The 23,058-nt window shown below is 37.1% G+C and overlaps 1 protein-coding gene across 1 annotated transcript in view; it reads right to left on the reverse strand.

Annotated features, from left to right (window-relative positions):
* The window catches only part of PLXDC2 (plexin domain containing 2), a 453,142-nt gene that overhangs the window by 34,724 nt on the left and 395,360 nt on the right, over positions 1-23,058 (reverse strand). The window lies entirely within an intron of this gene.

A 23,058-nucleotide genomic window follows, 5' to 3' on the forward strand; every position in this document is an offset into this window, starting at 1 on the left:
GGGTGCCTGTAATCCCAGCTACTCAGAAGGCTGAGACAGGAGAATTGCTTGAACCTGAAGGCGGGGGTTGCAGTGAGCCGAGATCCTGCCACTGCACTCCAGCCTGGGCGACAGAGCGAGACTAAACCTTACAAAAAAGAATTAACATTACACCTCCAAGATGACAGAGGCTATGTCTTTGGGCTGGGTCTTAGGTCAGTATCTGCCATCACAAACATTTTCATCTGTATTTGGTGAGAAGGGAGGAGGAACAGAGAGGAAGGAAAAAGATAAAAATAAAGGCTTTTGGAAATAGGTTACAGTATTAGAATGACCACATTGCCAATAAAAATCAAGTGAGGCTATAATAAATGACCTCATCTGTCTGGTCTTCAGTTAGCCTTATCTCCAAAATGCAGTCAATAACAGTAATTACCCCACAGGGTTGATATGAGAATTCCACATTTAATACATATAAAGTTCTTAGGAGAGTATGTGACTCATAATAAGCACTTAATGAATATTGAGATATTATATTATTATCGTACTTTTTATATGAGGCAGGTTGAGGCAAATTATACAGTCAGATTCATGACAATATATAAACTGTGTTTTTGCCCTTAACATGTGTTGCTTTTAAAAATTTGGCCTCATCCTTAAGTATGCTTGTATTATTGCATCTTGTGGGCTTGGCTATTTTCTTATTTTTTATAAGAGTATGACACATTGCTTTCCTGGGAAAACAGGATTAATTGAAAATGTGGCTTTAGGGGAAATGTAGCAAAAATATCTACTTGACTCAAAAACGAAGCTTTGACTGTTTCTTCAAATCCTTCCCTCCCTCTTCCATTCGTCTTTCCATCCCTCCATCCCTCTCCTTTCTGCTGTTTTTTATCCTCCCTTTCTCCATCCATCCATCCATCTATCCAACCATTCAGTGTCTGATTCTATTTCTGGGGTTTGTCTTTGGGCTGGGTTTTAGGTCAGTATCTGCCATCATAAACAGTCCTTTATACATAGCATGCCAAGTTTTAGCCTCACAAATTTCAGCCTCACTTCCTCTTCTTTTATTTTTTATTTTTGAGACAGAGTCTTGCTGTCACTCAGGCTGGAGTGCTGTGGTGTGATCTTGACTCACTGCAGCTTCGAACTCCTGGGCTCAAGTGATCCTCCTGCTTTGGCCTCCCAAGTAGCTGATGCTACAGGCATGTGCCACCATGCCTGGTTAATTTCTTTTTGTAGAGACAGATTGTCACTATGTTGCCCAGGCTTGTCTTGAACTCCTGGGCTCAAGTATTCCTCCTGCCTCAGCCTCCCAAAGTGCTGGGATTACAGACATGTGCCACTGCACCTGAATTAGTCTTACTTCTTTTGTGTATGCAGGAATGGACAGGGAAGATTAAGGTATTTGTGAGTTGACCTCAGGTTGCTACTTCCCAAATGGGCTGGAGGACCAGCACCTGTTAAGGAGGCAGCCCTTCCCAGGAAGGAAGAAACAAGAGTGCAAGGGTCATGTTTTACTAAATAAGAGTCCTTGTCAGAAATAAAATTATTTTTGTCTTGCAGTACATAAATTGCCAATCTTTGGAATATAACAGTCAGAACCAGATTTGCACCTTGAGTGTGGTAAACCTCACTACCTTTATTTAGACATAAATACTCTCACAATTATTATTTATTCATACTTCCAATAATAATTTAGTTATATTATCTCCTTTTAAAAATGTTTCTTTACATTTCTGTTTTAGATGCCAAGACACTGCGGCCATATCTAATAATGCAATTTGTACAGTCTAGTTTATTCCTAGCCAAATAACCATTTAATGACATTTTTGGATGATGATTATTTTAATAAAATAAACAGCTTTCATGGATTCTCAATACTAACCAGAAGACAAAATAAATATTTCCAGATCTATGAGTATAACATGACTTGATTTGTTCTAACAGAGCAAGTCATTTAAGGAAAAATGTAGCATACACAATTCCAAAATATTACAAGAGTTTCTTTGTGTCACATACCAATGACTATTTCAAAATGCTTTAGAGTGACCATCCGAATGGAGTGACCAAAATTGCACACATAGTTTTGGAGAAAGCATTTTTCTACTCTCGTATTATTTAACCTTTTTTTTTTTTTTTTTTTTTTTGGCTACTGCAATGATTCTACAATTTCCTTCACAGTACAAGCATCTCTGTTCCGGCTTCTTTCTATGGGCTTTAGGTGAGTGTATATTGGCAGGTATTACGATGGCTTAATTAGAGGTCATTAAATCTGAAGGTGCAGGAAGCATTCCATTGATATGCTTTGATTTTAAATTCTTTCACTACTTGGTTTTCAGTTTAATATCATGCTTGATCAAATTGTACAGATTTTGCATATTTATGGAGATCTGTGGACAGAATTTAGAGTATACTGGGTATATACTCAAAAGGATATAAATGATTCTACCATAAAGACACATTACGTCCACTGCAGCACTGTTCACAATAGCAAAGACATGGAATCAACCTAAATGCTCATCAACGGTAGACTGGATCAAGAAAATGTGGTCCATATACACCACGGAATTCTATGCAGCCATAGAAAAAGAATGAGATCCTATTCTTTGAAGGAAGCAACATGGAAAGAGGTGGAAGTCGTTGTCCTAAGCAAACTAACACAGGACCAGAAAACCAAATACATTATGTTCTCACTCGTAAGTGGGTGTTAAACATTGAGTACATATGGACACAAAGAAGGGAACAACAGATACCAGAGCCTACTTGAGGGTAGAGGGAGGCAGGAGGGTGAGGATGAGAAAACTACCTATTGGGTACCATGTTTATTACCTGGGTGATGAAATAATCTGTACAATAAACTCCTGTGATAATTTACCTATAAAACGAACCTACACAGGTACCCCTGAACCTAAAATAAAAGTTAAAAAAAAAATAGGCACCACAAATGCAAAACTGAAATTTAGAAAACGTAAATGCTTACTAATTCCCATAACTGAAGTTTAGTTCATTCACCTCAAGGGAAGACTGCTTGAGCATACTCATTTCCCTCCTGCAAAAAATATAATAAACTAAGATGTCAATCTGTGGCTCGACTGATTGTTCTTTTAAATTGGCAGATAGAAGTATGTCAAAGAGAATTCTGAACTTGCTTCAGGGACAAACTTCTCAGTAAGCTTGATATGGTTTGGCTCTGTATCCCCACCCAAATCTCTTCTTGAATTGTAATCCCCATGTGTTGAGAGAGGGACCTGGTGGGAGGTGATTGGATCACAGGGGTGGTTTCCCCCATGCTGTTCTTGTGACAGTGAGTTCTCATGAGATCTGATGGTTTGAAAGTGCCACTTCCCCCTTCTTTCTCTTTCTGTCCTGCCACCTTGTGAAGAAGGTGTTTGCTTTTCCTTCGCCTTCTGCCATGACTGTAGGTTTCCTGCGGTCTCCCCAGCCATGCAGAACTCTGAGTCAATTAAACCTTTTTTGTTCATAAATTACCCAATCTCAGGGAGTTCTTGATAGCAGTGTGAAAATGGACTAATACAAAGCTCATCAGAGTCTAGTAGGTTTTAGGGGAAATTAAAGAAACATGAGAAGGAATCTAGTCTTAAGACCTAAACTCTTCCTCTATTCATACAAACATCTTATGAGCTGTCATTCATGTCCAAAAGCAAACAAAAACTAAACAAGCATCCTTCTCACACGCTTAGTAAAACATAACACACAGAAGAATTCAAATCTTTAGTCTTTGTAAAGCCTTACCTTGTGTATTAAAATAAGAGGAATTAATAACAGGCAACAAGAAGCCATAAAAGAGTCTCCAAGCCAAAAAAGGAAATACAGGAATATACTTTTAAAATCTCCAAAGTAAAGGCCTTTTTTGCACTGTGCTTAAGATATTTTTAATATATAAATGAAGCAGAGAAAATCAATAGTATTCAATATAATATACTCTAATCTGACCCAGTGAGTGTCATTACTTTTCAATGCTTTATGAAATGCAGATCAATATTTAGACACAGAGAAGACTGTAAGAACTGTCAATTCTATGAAAGCAATCTGCTATTTTTGGGAAAATTTTTGCTACCATAATAGCAAAAACAATATATACACACTCATATATATATATGTGTGTGTGTGTGTGTGTGTGTGTATATATATATATTTTTAGATGGAGTCTCTGTCTGCTCTCACTATTGCCCAAGCTGGAGTGCAGTGGCGTGATCTCGGCTCACAGCAGCCTCTGCCTCCTGGGTTCAAGCAATTCTCCTGTCGCAGCCTCCTGAGTTGCTGGGACTACGGGCACAGGCTGCCACGCCTGGCTAATTTTTGTGTTTTTAGGAGAGGCGGGGTTTCACCCTGTTGGCCAGACTGGTCTTGAACTCCTGACCCCAAGTGGTCCATGTGCTTCAGCCTCCTAAAGTGCTGGAATTACAGGTATGAGCCACTGCGCCTGGCCAAGACAACATATTTTTAAAATATATTAAGTACATACTAGAAAATATTCAAGACCTCACGTCAATGTGTTTAATTTGGAGCAGTCTATGAATCATGGAAAATAAAGAAGGAGGAAAGATGAAAGGAAAAGGAGGTAGAAAAAAAGAAGATAGGAGGAAAAAGGAAGAAAATGTTACATATATATGTATATATATGTGTATATATGTGTGTATATATGTGTATACACATATTTATTTACTTTTTTCAAAGTGTAGCATTTAATGTTAAAACTCTCTCTCTATATATGTATATATGTGTATACACATATTTATTTATTTTTTCAAAGTGTAGCATTTAATGTTAAAACTCTATGTCTCTGTGCTGTTTCTATGACTGTTATTTTCTCTTAGGATTTACATGCATATGACATTGATATTCTGTATTTAGAAGTATAATTCTCCAATATGGTAAAATATTTTAATGCATTGCCAAAATGATCTGTACCTACTATTAAATACTGCCAACAATTAAAGTCGAGAAATAAAGAAAAAACTAAAACAGAAATATTCTTTGTCTGAAATTTTATTCACTTTAGAACTAACTCTTCTCCTGGGCTTAAAATGAAAAACTACAGCCCATAAATTCCATAATATATTAATATCCTTTGGGGGACAGAGAGGCTGATGGGTTGGACACAGTCATGCACAAATTTGCTCAAAATTCATAAATCTTACGCAGATGATGCCAAAATGTACTCTTTTAAAGCTTCAGAATAAAGTTAAACTATAAATGCTTAAAATGTTAGTGTTCCGCTTTGGGATTAAAAACGCACATAGACATGGCTTTCCCCATGGAATAGTACCTAACCCATTTACAAGCTAAAGCATGTAACGAAGGAAAATCAAATGATAAAAGTTTTAAGTGAATTGTACTTCCCTTTGTAAGTTTCCCTTGCAACTGATCTCATTTTGTAGCTCATTTATTTTCTCTCTCACCTCTTTAACTTTCTATATACACAATTATGACTTTGACTTCATTCAGAGTTTCTTCTGGTGTTTTAAGTCTTTTGTAATTTTTCATAATCCTCTTAGTTCTTTCATTTTCTTAATCAGAGTGATGCTATTTTTTAAATGCTTACCAGCTTGTCAATATTATTCTAGTATTGGAATGGATTGAAACTATTATACAAGGTGTACCTAATTCATATTAGGCATCACTGTGACAACACATTCACAATTCATGTTAAGACATTGCTGTAGAAGGGATTTGGGTAATCACTGTGAAAAGATATAAAAGCAGGTGCACAAAACACATCTAAGGGCATTATGTATGGTGAGACCAATATCTGGCAAGGGCAGCTTTCCTTTTACAGTCTGTCCTACTGTCGGCAGCTGTGAAATTCATTCAGGGAAATATATAAAATGTTCTGGGCTGGAAGATCTTAGACTATGAATATCCTTTAAAAAAACAACAACCTGATAATCCCTTACATTTATCTTGGAAAAATGAAGCTGAATAAAATTTCTATGAAATAATATTAAAAGGAATACTTAATTCTATCCAAATGAGGGATTTTGGATAACAGTTACCAAATGATAGGCTGATTCTAGTCTCATTCAAAGATCGGTGCTTTTATGCATGTGTATGTGCAGATATCTTAAAGGGAAAATTTTAAGAATCAGGGCTGCAGTGAGCTTTGATCCTGCCACCGCACTCCAGCCTGGGTGACAGAGCGAGACCCTGTCTTTAAGAAAAAAATTGAAAAAAGAGAAGGTTTATGGTATTTATATATACTACAAATAAGACCGAAAATAAATATTTGGAATAACCCATTATCATTTTTCACTTTTTGTATGTGTATGTGCTCTTCTTTGTAATAATCTGCCTACGCATATGTTTTCAGCAGTCAAGATCTTTATGACACCTAACTTCTAAACTTTTCCTAACGTCAGCTTTGTATATCAAGTTTTCATTTTTCTCTATTTAAAATATATCTTTAAATTATTGTTATTATTATTATTTTTGAGACGGAGTCTCGCTTTTTCACCCAGGCTGGAGTGCAGTGATGCGATCTTGGCTCACTGCAAGCTCCGCCTCCCGGGTTCACGCCATTCTCCTGCCTCAGTCTCCCGAGTAGCTGGGACTATAGGCACGTCCCACCATGCCCAGCTAATTTTTTTTGTATTTTTATTAGACAGGGGCTTTCACCATGTTGGCCAGGCTGGTCTGGAACTCTTGTCCTCAGGTGATCCACCTGCCTCGGCCTCCCAAAATGCTGGAATTACAGGCGCGAGCCACTGAGTGCGGCCAAAAATTATTTTTGAAAAATAAAAATAAAATGTGTCTCGGCTTCTACCAAAGAATCCACAGGGGAAAAACAATCCTAGTACCTAAAATTTTCAGCTAAATATGAAACCAAAGGGGTTCATAAACTATTTTCTCTTTTAATTTCAGGCCGAGCCCTTGCATGGTAAAGATATTAGGGATTCTAACTACAGAAAAAACGTAGTATAGTTTTCCTAACAAGGATATTCATAGTGACTATGGAATACCGAAAATAGGCCAACAAAGCACTTTCAAGGTTTGGAGGTACAGAACAGAGTGACTCTTCTTCGTGCCATTTATTCTGTCAATTTCAGAATAGTCACTTACGTTCAAACAGATCATTTATATGCATAACCTGATAGGATAAGGATGAATGTTTACTACTTATCAAATCCATCAAGTTTCCTGAACATGGAAGAAAAATCCCCTTCACTCTGTTCCCATCGGTGTAGAAAGACAGATTTGTGTGTAAACCACTGGACTAACATAAATATGGAACCTTGGGGGTTTCCAAGAATAACATCAGATCTCACATTGCTGGACCTCAAGGACCAGCATCTCTTCAATCCTGTCTTCTTTTCTGCAAAATGGATATAATAGTAAGAGCTATCTCCTGATGGTTGTGAAGATCTGAGAGGATGCTTATAAAGTGGTTGGCATGGTGCTTAAAATATAATAAATCCTCAACGGAATGGCTGTGCTAATGTTGTTAGTGCCACTCATACTACTTGTTACTCTACTGATTAGTATACTTTGTTATATTGATTCTTTAGTATTATTGTTAATACTGTTATTAACTCTCATTAATATTCTGTTGATTACTACCCTTATTCTTCTCAATCATGGCTGCACTACCAGGGCAATGAGAGAACTTCTTGAAATTATTCATAGAAAGAAGGAATCCATTACCTCACGGAAGCTTAGGGGCATGGCGAGTGAAAGCAAGGACTTTTCAGTGAATGGTTTTTCAAGCGGAAAGGCCAAGATCAGCCTCTCATGTACTTGCAACCACCCGAAGGGAAACATGTTGTCCCAAACAATAGCTTGGACATGGGATATAGAATCCACAGCCACTATTTGAAAAACAAAAGCCTAGCTTCTGAGGTCTAGTAGCCTATCTGAATAAGATCAACCCTTCAGTGGTTATCTGTAAGCAGCTTCTTTGGAAAACTGCAGAATACTAAATCAACCTCAAGTTCCTTGGTGTCTGAATTTATGCATAACGTTAATAAAAACCTTTGGATCTCCCAAGGAAGCAGGGATTAATTTAGTTGCTGGTAGCCTGTGTGTGTGTGTGTGCCTCAGTACTGGAACCTTAGACACTGATGTTCTCAACAACCATACAATCCTTTTGCTATTTGCTGTGGTTTGATGCATATTATAGCTCTCCAGGAAAGTAAATGAGCAGAATTCTATGTGTGTGCTGTGTAGCTCAGGGAGACAGAATCAGAAGCCGGAAAAAAAAAAAAAGAAAAGAAAAGAAAGAAAGAAACGCCGAAGACAAAAAATAACAAAAACAACAGCTCAGTAGAGCTTTGAATTTCATTTTAGTTTGTATTACGAGAACTAATAAATTGTGCCACATAGGACAGAAAGAAAAAAAAAGTGAAAACACTGAGCAACACTTGTACAGGGTATTTATATTTCACTGCTTTGCACCAATACTTGCCTTTAACACAGACAGAATCACGCTGCTTAGGAGAATGGACATTATAAAGCTGTATTTATCACACTGACTGCCCCTTAGCTACTGGAGCACCAAGTCTCCTGAAATGTAAAGCTCTATGTCTTGAATGTGGAACAGAACATGTTTAGTCCAGGGAGTGCGCACTGGTCCTGACCTAACCTGTTCCACCAAACCACCTTTGCAAACAGACTCTGCTGTGTGGGCATATGACACTTCCACAAGTTGTATACAGTTGCAAGGGCTTTGGTCTCAAAGTGTTGGGGGATGGGATTAGAGAAGAAGTTAAGGTTCCCTTGGACTTTAAAGCTCTGTGATTTGCTGGCCAGGTATGATGGCTCACATTTGTAATCCTGGCACTTAGTGAAGCTGAGGCCAGAGGATCACTTGAGGCCAGGAGTTTGAGACCAGCCTGGGTAACATAGTGAGATCCCATCTCTACAAAAATTAATTTAAAAAAAGTAGGTGGGCATGGTGGTACACACCTGCAGTCCCAGCTACTCAGGAGGCTGAAGTGGGAGGATTATTTGAGCCTAGGAGTTCCAGGCTGCAGTGAGCCATGATTGCACCACTGCACTCAAGCCTGGGTGACAGAGTTAGACCGTGCCTTCCTCTAAAAAAAAAAATAAATAAAAATAACTCTATGATTAGGCAAAGTTGGTGCTGCTGTTTTTTTTGACACACTGGATGGCTTTAATAGGAGAATAGCAAATAAATGACTATATACTAAACTGGACCATATTAGAAGCAACCCTCCTGGCAGGACAGTAGGGTGATAAGGAGCACAGAGCATGCCTGGAATTAGAGCCCTTGGTATTATAGACCAGCTACATTCCTTAGAAACTATGTGACTATGAACAAATTACCTAAATCCCTGGGCTTCTGAGACTTCAAGTGTAAAATGGGATTACAAATAGTACTTTGTTCTTAGGGTGCTGTGAGGATTAAGCTAGTTAAACATGTAAAGCCCTCAGAAGATTGCCTGGTATATCATTAATAGCCCAATAATTGCTAGATAATTTTATCATCATTATCAACTACATGGGAAGATTCTGTGAATATTTTAAAGCAAAACATGAATCACATGATCAGAAATATTATATTTTATGCCTTCTAATTAAAGATGCTGGTTTACCAATGATAAGCTTTTTTCTTTTTTTCTTTTTTTGCTTTGAGAATTTTAAGAAGACTGGAAGAATTTATTCATAGGAATATTTTTTAAAAACTATGTCTAGTTTATGAAAGCATATCAAAATGCCTCTCTTTTCTTTCTTCTTTTTTTTTTTTTATTTTTACAGAGGCCAAATTTGCATGTTTGAAATACAGGAATTTTAAATGTGCAATTTACCAAATTTTTATAACTGTATATACCAAGTAACCATCACCCAAATCATATGAAACACTTCCATTCCCCCATAAAGTTCTCTTGTCTCCACCTACAGTCCATCCTAACAGCCCCGACCAACACAGTATAGGCAACCACTGTGCTGATTTCCATTACTGCAGATTAGCTTGATTTTACTTGAAATTCACATAAATTGAATCATACTACATGTACTCCACTGTCTCTGGCATCCTTTGCTTAACAATGTTTTAGGACTTATCTGTGTTACTGCCTGTATCAGTAGTTCATACTTCCTTTCTGCTGAATAGTAATCATTTGTGTAACATGAGCTCAATTTGTTCATTCTTCTATTGATAAACATCTGAACTATGTCGTTATTGACAATTATGAATTGAGTTGCTATGAATATTCTTTTACAATTTTTTTTTTGTGTGTGGACAGGTTTCCTTTTTTTTTTTTTTTGAGACGGAGTCTCCCTCTGTCGCCCAGGCTGGAGTGCAGTGGCCGGATCTCAGCTCACTGCAAGCTCCCCACCTGCGGGTTTACGCCATTCTCCTGCCTCAGCCTCCCGAGTAGCTGGGACTATAGGTGCCCGCCGCCACGCCCGGCTAGTTTTTTGTATTTTTAGTAGAGACGGGGTTTCACCGTGTTAGCCAGGATGGTCTCTATCTCCTGACCTCGTGATCCACCCGCCTGGGCCTCCCAAAGTGCTGGGATTACAGGCTTGAGCCACCACGCCCGGCCCATGTTTTCTTTTTTAAATAAATACATAGAAGTGGAATTTCTGACTTAAAAGGCCAGAACCTTACAAGAAACTGCCAAAGAGTTTTCTGAAGTGATTGCACAATATCACACTCCAATCAGCAATGTACAGAGTTCAAGTGCACCATATTCTCATCAATATTAGTCTTGTGTAGTGTTTAGCTATCCTAATGGGCATGATATGGTATCCCATTCAGGTTTGGTTGTTTACTGTTACTTTTTAGGAGTTATTTATAGTTTCTGGATACAAGTCCTTTGTAACATAAGCATACTGTAAATATTTTCTCTTATCGGTAACCTGCTTTTTCATTTTCCTAACAGAGTTTTGGATGAACACAGAATTTAATTTTTTTTTTTTTTTTTTTTTTTTTTTTTTGAGACAGGGTCCTGTTCTGTCACCCAGGCTGGAGTTGGAGTGAGGTGATCATGTCAAACTCCCAGGCTCAAGTGATCCTCCTGACTCGGGCCTCCCACATAGCTGAGACTACAGGCATGTGCCATTATGTCTGGTTAATTTTTTAATTTTTTCGTAGAAACAGAGTCTCGCTATGTTAGCCAGTCTGGTCTCCACCTCCGGGGCTCAAGTGATTCTCCTGCCTTGGTCTCCCACAGCGCTGGGATTACAGGCATGAGCCACTGTGCCCAGCTCCCGGCTTGGAATTTTGATGTTTATAATTTTTTAAAAATCAGTCATCTTAGAGATATTAAAGTTATTAAAATTTGCAAAAAAGCAGCTTATGACTGTTAAATTCTCTATTATTTGCCTTCTATTTTCTATTTCATTTTTCTACTCTTATTTCCTTCTTTTAAAATTAATATTTTTAATAAAATATCACAATTTTAGACACAATTAATTTGAGACAATCTTAATTGACTTATCTACTTAAATTGGACACTTGAGTTATTAATTTTAAACCTTTTTTCCTTTCTAATCCTTTCTAATATAAACATTTAAAACCATAAATTTCCTTCTAAATACTTTTTAGCAGCATTCTATAAATTTTGGTATTTTGTATCAGTTATCATTCCATCAAAATATTTTGTAATTTTCCTTACAGTTTTTTTCTTCAATATATATTTTATGTATATCAAATATTTACATATATTTGCCAATATGTGTCTATATATATATATATAACAAGTTTGATTTGCTTTTCACATATTTGAGGATTTTGTAGATATCATATTTTTCCTCCCAACTTCATTAAGCATAATTGACAAATAAAAATTATATATATTTACAGTGCACAAAATAATTTTTTGTTTTATATATATATATATACACACATTGTGGAATGATTAAATCATGGTAATTAACATATCTATTCACCTCATATGCTTATCATTTTTGTGTGTGGTGAGAACATATAAGATCTACTTTCTTATCAATAGACATTATATTGTTACTGCTTCTCGTTTGATTCTTTTGCAGTCAGAGAATGTAGTCTATAAGACCACGATCTAGAAATTTAATATTTTTTATGGCTCAACATATGGTCTACCTTGGTGACCATTTCATGCGGACTTGAAAAAAAAACCCTCCAGGAACCCTGCTGTATAAATACCAATCATGACAAAGAGGTTGTCAGTATTGTTCACATCTATATCCTTCTTAATTTGTTTTTTTTTTTTTTTTTTTTTTTAACAAAAAAATTATAATGGTTCCTAATTTACTTGCCCTTTTTTTCTTTTTTTTTTTTTTTTTTTTTTTTTTTTTTGGTCTAACAAAAAAATTATAATGGTTCCTAATGAACTGGCACTTTTTTCCTTTTTTTTTTTTTGAGACAAGGTTTCACTCTGCAGCCCAGGCTGGAGTGAACTGGTGTGACCATGACTCACTGCAGCCTGGACCTCTTGAGCTCAGGAGACCCTCCCACCTCAGCCTCCCGTGTAGCTGGGATTGCAAGTGCACGCCACCATGCTCAGCTAATTTTTTGTATTTTTAGTAGAGATGGGGTTTTACCATGGTGCCCAGGCTGGTCTCAAAGTCCTGGGACCAAGCAATCCGCCCACCTCGGCCCCCCAAAGTGCTGGGATTACAGGTGTGAGCCCTGATTACAGGGCATTACAGATGCCCGACACCTCTTTTACCTTTTTATATTTTCCTCTGTTAATTCTCCTTGTCTTTAAATCTAGTTTAAGTCTACTTAATTTGATATTTATATAGGACCTTCAGATTCTCTGTGGTTATGTTTGCAGTGTATATATTTTTCTATAATTTTATCTTGAAGCATTTTATATCTTTGTCTTTATTTTTCACGTACATTTCTTATACACAACATAGAGTTGGATCTGGCTTTCTTGAAAGTCCGTGTGATAGCCTATGCTTTTAATAAAAATGCTTATTTTATTTACATTTGAAATAGTTACTGGTGTGGTTGTATTTGGTCTGCCACTTAGCTATTTGTTTTCTTTGTGTTCATCTGTTTTATGGTCCTTTGTTCCTTCTCTCTTGTCTTTTTCAGGTTACACAAATATTTCTTAGAATTCCATTTAAATTCCTTCAATGAATTTTGAGCTGTATGTTTTTGCATTTTTTTCCTTTAGTGGTTGGTGAGTATGTTAACTGTGTTAAAAATCACTTATGGCTGATACTTTATCCAACAAGTTGTTAATTTATTACTGTAACTGAAGTAATATTTGGTCACAGTAGCTTACAAAACTGTTATAAATTAGTTTCACATAATTAACTGCTGTCCTTACTACCCAAGTTACATTAAAAAGCTTGCACAAATAATAATTTTGAGCTCTAAAGAATAAAACTAAAGCAAAAATTAGTCTTACTACGAGCAGCAAGCCATTGAAAACCTAGCTGTTTAGAAGTTTAAACTAAATTTGCCATCTAATGGATTAAACTGTCTTTAAAGCACTATGCCATTCTGAGACTAGCATATCTTTTCTCCCCATCAACCGTCATCATCAATTCCTTTTTTTTTGTTTTTGCTTAAAGTGGATCGGCATATTACATGAACTATATGCATGGCTAATTCAAGCACACGTGAACAAAATGTAGTGGTGAAGTCATACAACCTCAAGGAATGCTACCAAGTTTAGGAGGCTGCAAACACACCCTGATGAGCCCTTTACACATTAGCAGTTGGCTTCTTTCCCATTCCTATTTCATGTTTTATGGGTCTTTCAACTCCTAAACACCGTGACCTCTGCCCTCTTCCCACTCACTCTCACCATATTACTTGTGTCTCACTATACAGAGAAAACAGCGGTCTCAGACGAAATCCCCTGAACTTCTCCCTCCTGTCTCCCTACCCTCATTCATGCTGATTGGCCCCACCCATGCGTGTGGATATATCACTTCACTCCATGACTCTTTTTCTTCTTTATGAGGTGTTTCTCCTCAGCACCTGTGACGGGTAAAATTAAGAATCTCTATTTCCCTTCTTCCCTTTTTCTTGAAAAAGTAGTCTGTCCTTGGGGACTCCAATTTCCTCATTGTCCACAGAATCTTCAAATTCTGCCTGGAGATTGTACAATGGTGGATTGTTATGCAATCCAGTCAAGATCAATAAATGTCTTTATGCCACCAAATCTCATGGTCACTTTTCTGTGTGTGTGTTTTTTAACTTGACTTGTCTGCAACATTGACACTGTTCACTACTTCCTCCTTGAAATTTTCTTCTCCTTTGGTTTCTGTGATACCAAACTTTTTTTGTTTTCTTGCTGTCTCTCTGACACTCTTGATTTTATTCACAGAACCTTAAATCCTGTATTCCCTCTCTAGTCTTTGGCCTTTCCTTCCTTCCTTCCTCCCTCTCTCCCTCTCTCCATTCCTTCCTTCCTTCCTCCCTCCCTCCCTCCCTCCCTCCTTCTTTCCTTCCTTCCTCCCTCCCTCCCTCCCTCCTTCTTTCCTTCCTTCCTTCCTTTCTTCCTTCCTTCCTTCCTTCCTTTTCTCTTCTTCTTTCTTTTTTTTTTTTTTTGAAGACTCACTGTCACCCAGGCTGGAGTGCAGTGGTGCAATCATGGCTCACTGCAGCATCGACTTCCCAGTCTCAAGCAATCCTCCCACTTCAGCCTCCCCAGTAGTTAGGACTAAAGGTGTGTGCCACCATGCCTGGCTAATTTTTGTATTATTATTATTATTTTTTTGTAGAGACAGGGTTTCCCTGTGTTGCCCAGGCTGGTCTTGAGCTCCTGGGCTTAGGTGATCCACCTGGCTCAGCCTCCCAAAGTGCTGGGATTACAGGCATGAGTCACCGTGCCTGGCCACTCTTTTCATCTTTATACTGTCCTCCCACACCTAATTCATCTCCTTAAATTCAACTATCATTTGTATGCTGCTGATGCCTAAATTTGTATCTTATGCTTACATTTCTAAGTGAATTTCAGGCTTATATAGAAAAATATCTACTGACATTTTCATTTGGATGTCAACATTAACATGCTCAAATTAAATTCATTGCTTACCCCCTTTCTCTTCCTGTATTTCCTATTCAATGGCACCATTGTCCACCCAGATAACTTACACCCATGTCCTGGGAACCACCTTCGTCACTTTCCTATGATGTAAATCACACATCCAATCAGATATTAACTTATGTAGCTTCTACTTCATTAGTAAATACTTCTCCTGTGTACTCTCCTTTTTTATTCCCATTGACAACTACTACTTTATTTTAGCCTCTGACCACTGCTTCTATGGATTACTAGTATAACTTCCTAACTAGATTTTCTGGCCTCTCATTCTTACTCCGGTCCCTCCTGTTCCCTGCAATACTTCAAGGGTCAACTACTAAACATGTAAAACATGTCCTGACACTCCCTTATCAAAATGACACAAATGGTTCCCAAGGTCTCTAGGTTAAAGTTCAAACTCCATTGCCTGGCATAAAAGACTAGGAATGCTGACACCCCACTTATTTTGATACTTTATGGCTGGTGAGGCTGAGAAATAAGCCCCACCTTCTCAGCCTTACCAGCCATAGAGTACTATGTATATATCTTTACCCCAGGGAAATCAAATCTGGCAGCTCTATAGAGTTACCCAACCAGATCTTGATGTTTCACGCTTCTGAACCTCTTTCTATGTCAATCCCTTTTCTGAAATTATTTTCTTCTATCCCTTTTCTCAGAAATCCTACCCATACTTCAAAACTTGGATCAAGTATGACCTATTCTTGTAATGTTATTTTTGTTTAGATACCTCTTCTCTATAGTATCTTCTATAGTTTTTCTTGAGTCTATCTTTGCACTCTTCACACAATACTTAAATATCAATTTACTTCTCTATGTCATCCCATTAGGCCACTTGCTTCTTTAGGACAGGCATCAGAGTGTGTAGGTCTTTGCATCTTCATCACCTAACAATGGCCTGGCACACAATAGTTGAAGAAATGTTTCTCAAGCAAATAAAACCAAGTTGAATCAATTCAGCATCAAAGTTAATTAATATTTTAGTGACATACATATTTTAGTAGTATAGGGCCATCTCCCATAATCACAGACATTTCACGTTTAAAAAAGAATAATCACTTCACACATGGAGAACACACTGAGAAGGCGCATAAGAAATATTGGGTAACACAAAACCTGTTCCTGGAGCCCCTCATATGTCTCAGATTCCAAAATCTAATGGAATATGGAAGTTTCTTTCCTCCAGTAGAAGTTCCCTGGTCCAGGTTTCTGATAGGAACAGGGCAGGTAGAAAATGAGACAGGAGGCGGGCACGGAAAGGAAAGTAGGTATCCACCAGAGGGAGGTGGTCAAGCATTTTGCTGATGGCAAATGGAAAGTGCATTTCGAGCTACTTCGTGGAAACCATCAGTGTGCATTTTCTAAGAGGCACTCTGCTATATCATCTTGTTCTATGTTCTATCAGCAGCATAAACTCTAACTATGCATTCTAGCTACAAATTAACCTACAGTGGAAAAAGCATATCCTGATGTGATTTTTCTTTTTCTTTTATTTTCCTATGCTGGACAACAATTTGTCAAGCTACTAGGCTGAACAATGAAATTGCAACCTTTCTAGGTCAAAGTGTTTTGTAAAAATCAGCAATTTCATATGGTTCAACAAAATACAAAATACTAACGATCTTTACTAAAACAAATACATTTGTCAACAGCTTAAATCAGGGGTGTCCAATCTTTCGGCCTCCCTGGGCCACAATGGAAAAAGAATTGTCTTGGACCACACATAAAATACACTGACACCAACAATAGCTGCTGCAGGTTGGACAAGCTTGGCTTAAATGGATTCATTTTCACTTGCTATATTAACATGATTTAGGAGGTATAATGGATATAATGCTTTTGGATTCCTTTCCTCGGCAGAGTAAGATGCACTTTCTATGTGTAGATAGAGATAATTTCTTGTTGTCACCAATTAAAATACTGTTCCAGGAGGGCCTGGAGGTATAGGTGAGGACCAATGCACCAATGGGTGGAGTCAGAGTAAAACACGTTGTTCTTCTTTTGGTCAAATATCCATTCAACTCTTGATACTCAAAGGGTAGTTTGTGGCTTGGTGGCAACTGCATTATCAATGCGCTTGTAAAAAATGTAATGCAAAGGTTTGGGCTTCACCCCAGAACTTGCATTTTAACACGACTCTCCACCACAGTGATTCTGAGGGTTCTTAATATTTATGCAACATTGAATCAGACCATTTATTATCAACCTAACATTGGAATAATCTGGGAATTAAAAAAAATTGGTGCTCTGGTTCCAGCCCTAGAGGTTAATATTTCATTATTATGGAGAACAGTCTGAGTGTAGAAAATTTTATAAGCTGGAATAATAAAATAACAATTACATCTCAGACTGGAACCAGGTGATGTAAATGTACAGAAAATGTTAAGAACCACAACTCTAGATAAAAGTTTGGGAGAGAAATCCTAAATTCCAGGGAATTTTCAAATTAACATTGTAAAGTAGAAGAACTTTTCAGTATGATGATACATATACACTTAGAATAGGGTTACTGCTGTCATGAAAAGTAGTCAAACAAAGCAAAACATAAAACTAAATGTCAAGATGTTTTACAGTTTTAAAAACAAAAAGTGATAGATATTCAATAGCCTGTCAAAATGAAATAACAGTTTCCCTTTGCTTATAGGACTATGAGCTACACAAAAGAAGTATATGAAAAAAAGCAAGGAAAAGTAGAAAAAAAAACGGGAACGATACATTGCTTTGATGGTTTATGTATGAAAGTCAAAAAATAATTTGACTGAATGATAAATGACTAGATACTTGATCTATCACTACAGACATGGTAATAAAAATATAACCTTAGAAGTATTCCAGGGAAAAGGCAGAATAATGTTCTAACATTTTATCTTGGGATGAAAAAGTCTTACAATATCTTCAGAAATAGGAAGCTGAACACAACAGAAATAGAATTTAGACCAGCCATTCCATAGGACTTCATTCAAAGTATATCTGTTTTAGTTCTTAGAAATCAATCACCTTGCAGATTTGTACCTCTGAATTAACTTAATCGTGATCTTCAAACTGCTTAGTGTATCAACTTTGGCATCTCCTTGATGGGGACACCATCCTCTGACTTAAGAATGCAGTCTTTCAGAGTTCAGGTTTCATAAAATTCCCAGCAATAAGAAGAAATGATAAAAATGCTATCACCTGTACTGGATATCATGCTTATCTGGAGTGCTGATACTTTAAATATTATCAACAATTAAGAACTTATATTTACATATTTTTAAAGCAACCTTAACTCTATCAAAGAGAAGAAAGTTTAAACGAACCAAGAGATAATGCAGTTTTCAGCACTTTGATAAGTCTCGTTAACCAATTTTGAATAATGAAATCAAATCAGAATTTCAGAGCTTGAAATAATTTTAACATCTGCAGTGTAGCAGAGTGGCACAATTCAATTTGCTAGACTGAGTTGAACCTGGTTGAAGACTTTAGTCTTCAATTAAAAATTGTGCCATTGATTCAACTTGCAAACCTCTTCTCAGCCCTGGGCATAGCTTTATCCAGTTTGCATCTTGAAGACATTGACATTTCTAATTAGGAAGTGAATGGCACTTGGAAGCAACCTAACCAAATGTCAAAGAAGACATGTAATAGTTGTACCTGCTAAAATACATAGCTAGGTCATTTTTTAAAAAACGTAACTCTTCCAGCAAGCTACTGCTAGAATTTGAAAATCCAAAGAAAGTGTGGCTTTAAATGTATATAACCATTACTCAAAGAAATACAGATATTTAAAAAATATAGCTGGGTGCAGTGGCTCACGCCTGTAATCCCAGCACTTTGGGAGGCCGAGTGGGGTGGATTACCCAAGGTCAGGGGTCTGAGACCAACCTGGTCAACATGGCAAAACCCCATCTCTACTAAAAATACAAAAATTAGCTGGGCATGGTGGCGTGTGCCTGTAATCCCAGCTACTTGGGAGGCTGAGACAGGTGAATCGCTTTAACCCAAGAGGTGGAGGTTGCAGTGAGCCAATATCGCACCACTGCACTCCAGCCTGCATGACAAAGTGAGACTCCATCTCAAAATACATACATACACACACACACACACACGCACACACACAAATATATATATACATTCTAGGATTCTAGGTACCCCTTACAGGTGAATTAAATCCATATTTCCAGAGAAACCAAGAAGGCTTAAAGAACCTTAAATCAGATTTTGAACATAAACTACAGCCCTGTAGTTTATTACAGCTAATTTACAGTAAATTATTTACAGTAAATTACAGCCCTGTTTAGAGGTCACATGCCAAGGATTCTGACAACACTGAAACACACAAGAGAATTAATGCATTGTGATTTTCACAGAAAGGATTAAATGGAAATGAATACACAATTACACGAGAAAAGGAAACTTCACGTTCAAATACTTTAAGTAGAATCAGCTGTTATAGAAAAGGTGAAATATAGTAGGTATAAGTAAAAGAGCTTATTGTGGCATTTCCCATGGGAAGATTGATTGTAAAATATCTAGGCTGGGCACGGTGGCTCACACCTGTAATCCCAGCACTTTGGGAGACCAAGGCAGGTGGATCACCTGAGGTCAGGAGTTTGAGACGAGCCTGACCAACATGGTGGAAACCCTGTCTCTACTAAAAATACAAAATTAGCCGGGTGTGGTGGCACACACCTGTAGTCCCAGCTACTCAGGAGGCTGAGGCAGGAGAATGGCTTGAACCCACGAGGCAGAGGTTGCAGTGAGCTGAGATCATGTCACTGTACTCCAGCCAGGAGACAGCGCGAGACTCCATCTCAAAAAAAAAAAAAAAATCAATTATGTGAAAGAGAAGGACTATCATGATGTTGTTAAAGATTTGGAATTTGCATCAAGGCTAAATAGAATCACATCCCAGCTCTGCCATGTGCTAGCTAGATAACTTAATATTTTTGTACCTCTGTTTCCTTGTCTATAAAGCATAAGTAATAATAGACTAAGTCAGGGGTGTTGTGTGAAATAAAAAGAGTTAATATAGGTATAGCATTTAGAATGGTGTCTGGAACATAGTAACCACTCAATTCAATAAACATTCTTCCTCTCTCCTCTTCTTCTGCTACTTTTTCTTCCTTTCTGTTCCCTCTCCCTTCTCCTCTTATTCTTCCTCTTCTGTTTTTCACATAAACAAGAGAAAGATAAGCTGTTTGATTATAACTACGTATTACTCTAAACTTAGTATTACACAAGTAACTAGCAATATTTCAGTTGGAGATAAAATGATGTCTTTACGTAAGATCTTCTTTTTAATTTTTCTGTTAAATTTTTTTTTATGGACAGGGTCTTGCTATGTTGCCCAATTTGGCCTTGAACTCCTGGGCTCAAGCAATCCTCTTACTTCTGTCTCCTGAGTAGCTGGGACTTCGTTGGATCATCTGCATTTTTAGAACCAGCCATTTCAATGGTCAATCAAAGCTCTATCTTACTAAAGAGACCTGAATGTATTAGGTATCATTCTCTTTGTTTCAATTTTTTCATGTTCCTTTTTCCAAATTATTTAGAGAGCTTAGAATTTCCACTCAACCCTGAAGACTAATAAAACTTCTCCAATCAAACAACTATCCTGAAACTTTAAGAGGCTCTAACTGGACCTAATATAAATGTATCAGGAAACTCACTGCACAATTGAAGATTCATCAAGAGTGACTTAGCAGATTGTAACTCAGTCTGGGTCCTCTCAATGAGAAACCCTGTTGTGTGACTTAGGTGTCCAGCTGCTCAGAAGTATTTAATGCTTTCATATCAAAGATGAAAGAAAAATCTCCTGGAAACGGAATGTATAATCATGTCAGCAGTGGATCCCACCAAGAAAATCAACTATTGTAACCCATCGAAATGACCCAGAAACACTCAGAGAGAAAGTAATGCAATAACTAAAAAAGACAGTGTAGGGAAATTCAGTCATTTGTTTCTAGCTACTTACTGACTACTTTGAAAAATGACATCCTTTTTTCAGAGAAGTACAGACCCCTAAATAAAAATGCTTTTAAGAACAGTCAATTAGTCACCAAAAAGTAACTATGTGAGACGACGGACCTGTCAATCTGCTTTATTACTGTAACATGGTATTTTCTATATGTAGTCCCATAAATTCATGTTGTAAACCTCAAATATACATAATAAAACTCATTTTAAAAAACAGCGGTCCAATTAAATAAATTAAATCAAGAAATCAAATGTGCTAAAGTTCTTTGCAACAACACAGATAAATTTACAAAAATGTATTAGTTTGCATGTTTTTAAAAATTAACCTCAGTAAATGTTAGAAAATATTAAATTAGGCACACTTATTCATTATTACCTCAATCTTGCAGAAATGTTTATTCAATTGGAGTGGAAGGACAATACTGAATTGTTTTCAATATGCTTAATTAAATAATGAAGTTAGATTTAAATTGGTAATCCTTCCTGCATCTCCACATTCCATAAAATAAAAAACAATAGCACACTAACTTAGTAAGGATGCTATAAAAAGCAATGTGTGATTTCCCTTAAGTACCCTTTTGAAGAACCATTTATCTTAATACTAGTCAGCCTGGTCTGTTCTAACTGCACTTGAATGTTTTTAGGAAAAGTGCTCTGTTAACAACCATAGACATAAAAAGAGTTTGAAGTCTAATTGTGATATTTTGGAATTCTCATGACTGCCTGCTGCATAACAATTATGTAAATATCATCTGAGAATCTGACAGTTGACTCTCTAGTATACCAAAAATCCTATGCTTAAATCGTAGGATTTACTTAACAATTGCTTGGCATCATAAGGTACTGCTTTAAGAAAATCTTCGAAGTTTTATGATTCTTCGATGGCTCAAACAAAACTAAGTATTTTCATTGGGATAATTGGTAATGTTTTAGAAAACTGTTTATCACAGTATATTCCACAAAAACATGAAGTCCACGACATACTATTCATAAAAAAATGTTGGCCGGGCATGGTGGCTCACGTTTGTAATCCCAGCACTTTGGGAGGTCGAGGCAGGCGGATCACCTGAGGTCAGGAGTTCAAGACCAGCCTGTCCAACATGGTGAAACCCCGTCTCTATTAAAAATACAAAAAGTAGCCAGGTGTGGCGGTGGGCGCCTGTAATCCCAGCTACTCGGGAGGCTGAGAAAAGAATCGTTTGAACCTGGGAGACGGAAGTTGCAGTGAGCCGAGATTGTGCCACTGCACTACAGCCGGGGCAATAATGAGTGAAACTCTGCCTCAAAAAAACCAAAACAAACAGAAAAAAAGTGTTAAGAGCAAGCAGTGGAGACATGCCAGTATGAATTCTTTATAACCGTGTTGAGGATTACTCAGGATGCACGTTCTCTGAAAGCAGAGATTTGTCTAAGCCTTGTTCACTTCCGTAGCCCCAAGCCAGCAACAATGCTTGGCAATTAGCAAGCATTGAGCAGAAATCAGTGAATGAATGAATGATCAGTTTTCCAGCGAGAAATTTCTTTAATTTTTTTTCCAGAGTCTCTCACACTTATTTGATCACAAGAATCCTTTTTTTTTTTTTCCCTATAAGCAGGATAGAATATTTTAGATAAACAAAATAAAGAAAGAAGGAAAGGAAGGGAAGGAAGGAAAGAAAGGAAGAAGAGAGAAAGCACAGAGAAAAATCTAACAAATATACTTATAATGACTACCCATATTAAGATTTAAATGTAACAAGTAAAAGAGAAGTCTCTTGGGGACTCTTCCCCCCATTCCATTAACTTTATACCACATCTCTTCCCTCAAAATGAGGTAACCCCAACATAGGGTTTATGTCTACATGCTACTAATATCCTCCTCTGAGCAGTTCTGAATTGAAGGATTGCTAAAGTCCCTTTACTCCCTAAGATTTTAATATATTTCTAGCTAGTATATATTTCGCAGATGGTCATTTCCAAAACTATCCACTTACTGCATTAATACAATGATGAATAAGAAATGAATGAAATAAAACACTACAAAGTGATGCAAGACAGTAGGAAATTGATATAATAATGGTATTTATGAAGAGGCTAACTGGTCTCTCTTTCAGATGGACTGATATAAACTCTAAAGACATACAGAGATATAAACAATGTCCTAAAAAGG

This window comes from Papio anubis, chromosome 11 (assembly GCF_008728515.1).
Source record: "Papio anubis isolate 15944 chromosome 11, Panubis1.0, whole genome shotgun sequence".
NCBI lineage: Eukaryota > Metazoa > Chordata > Mammalia > Primates > Cercopithecidae > Papio > Papio anubis.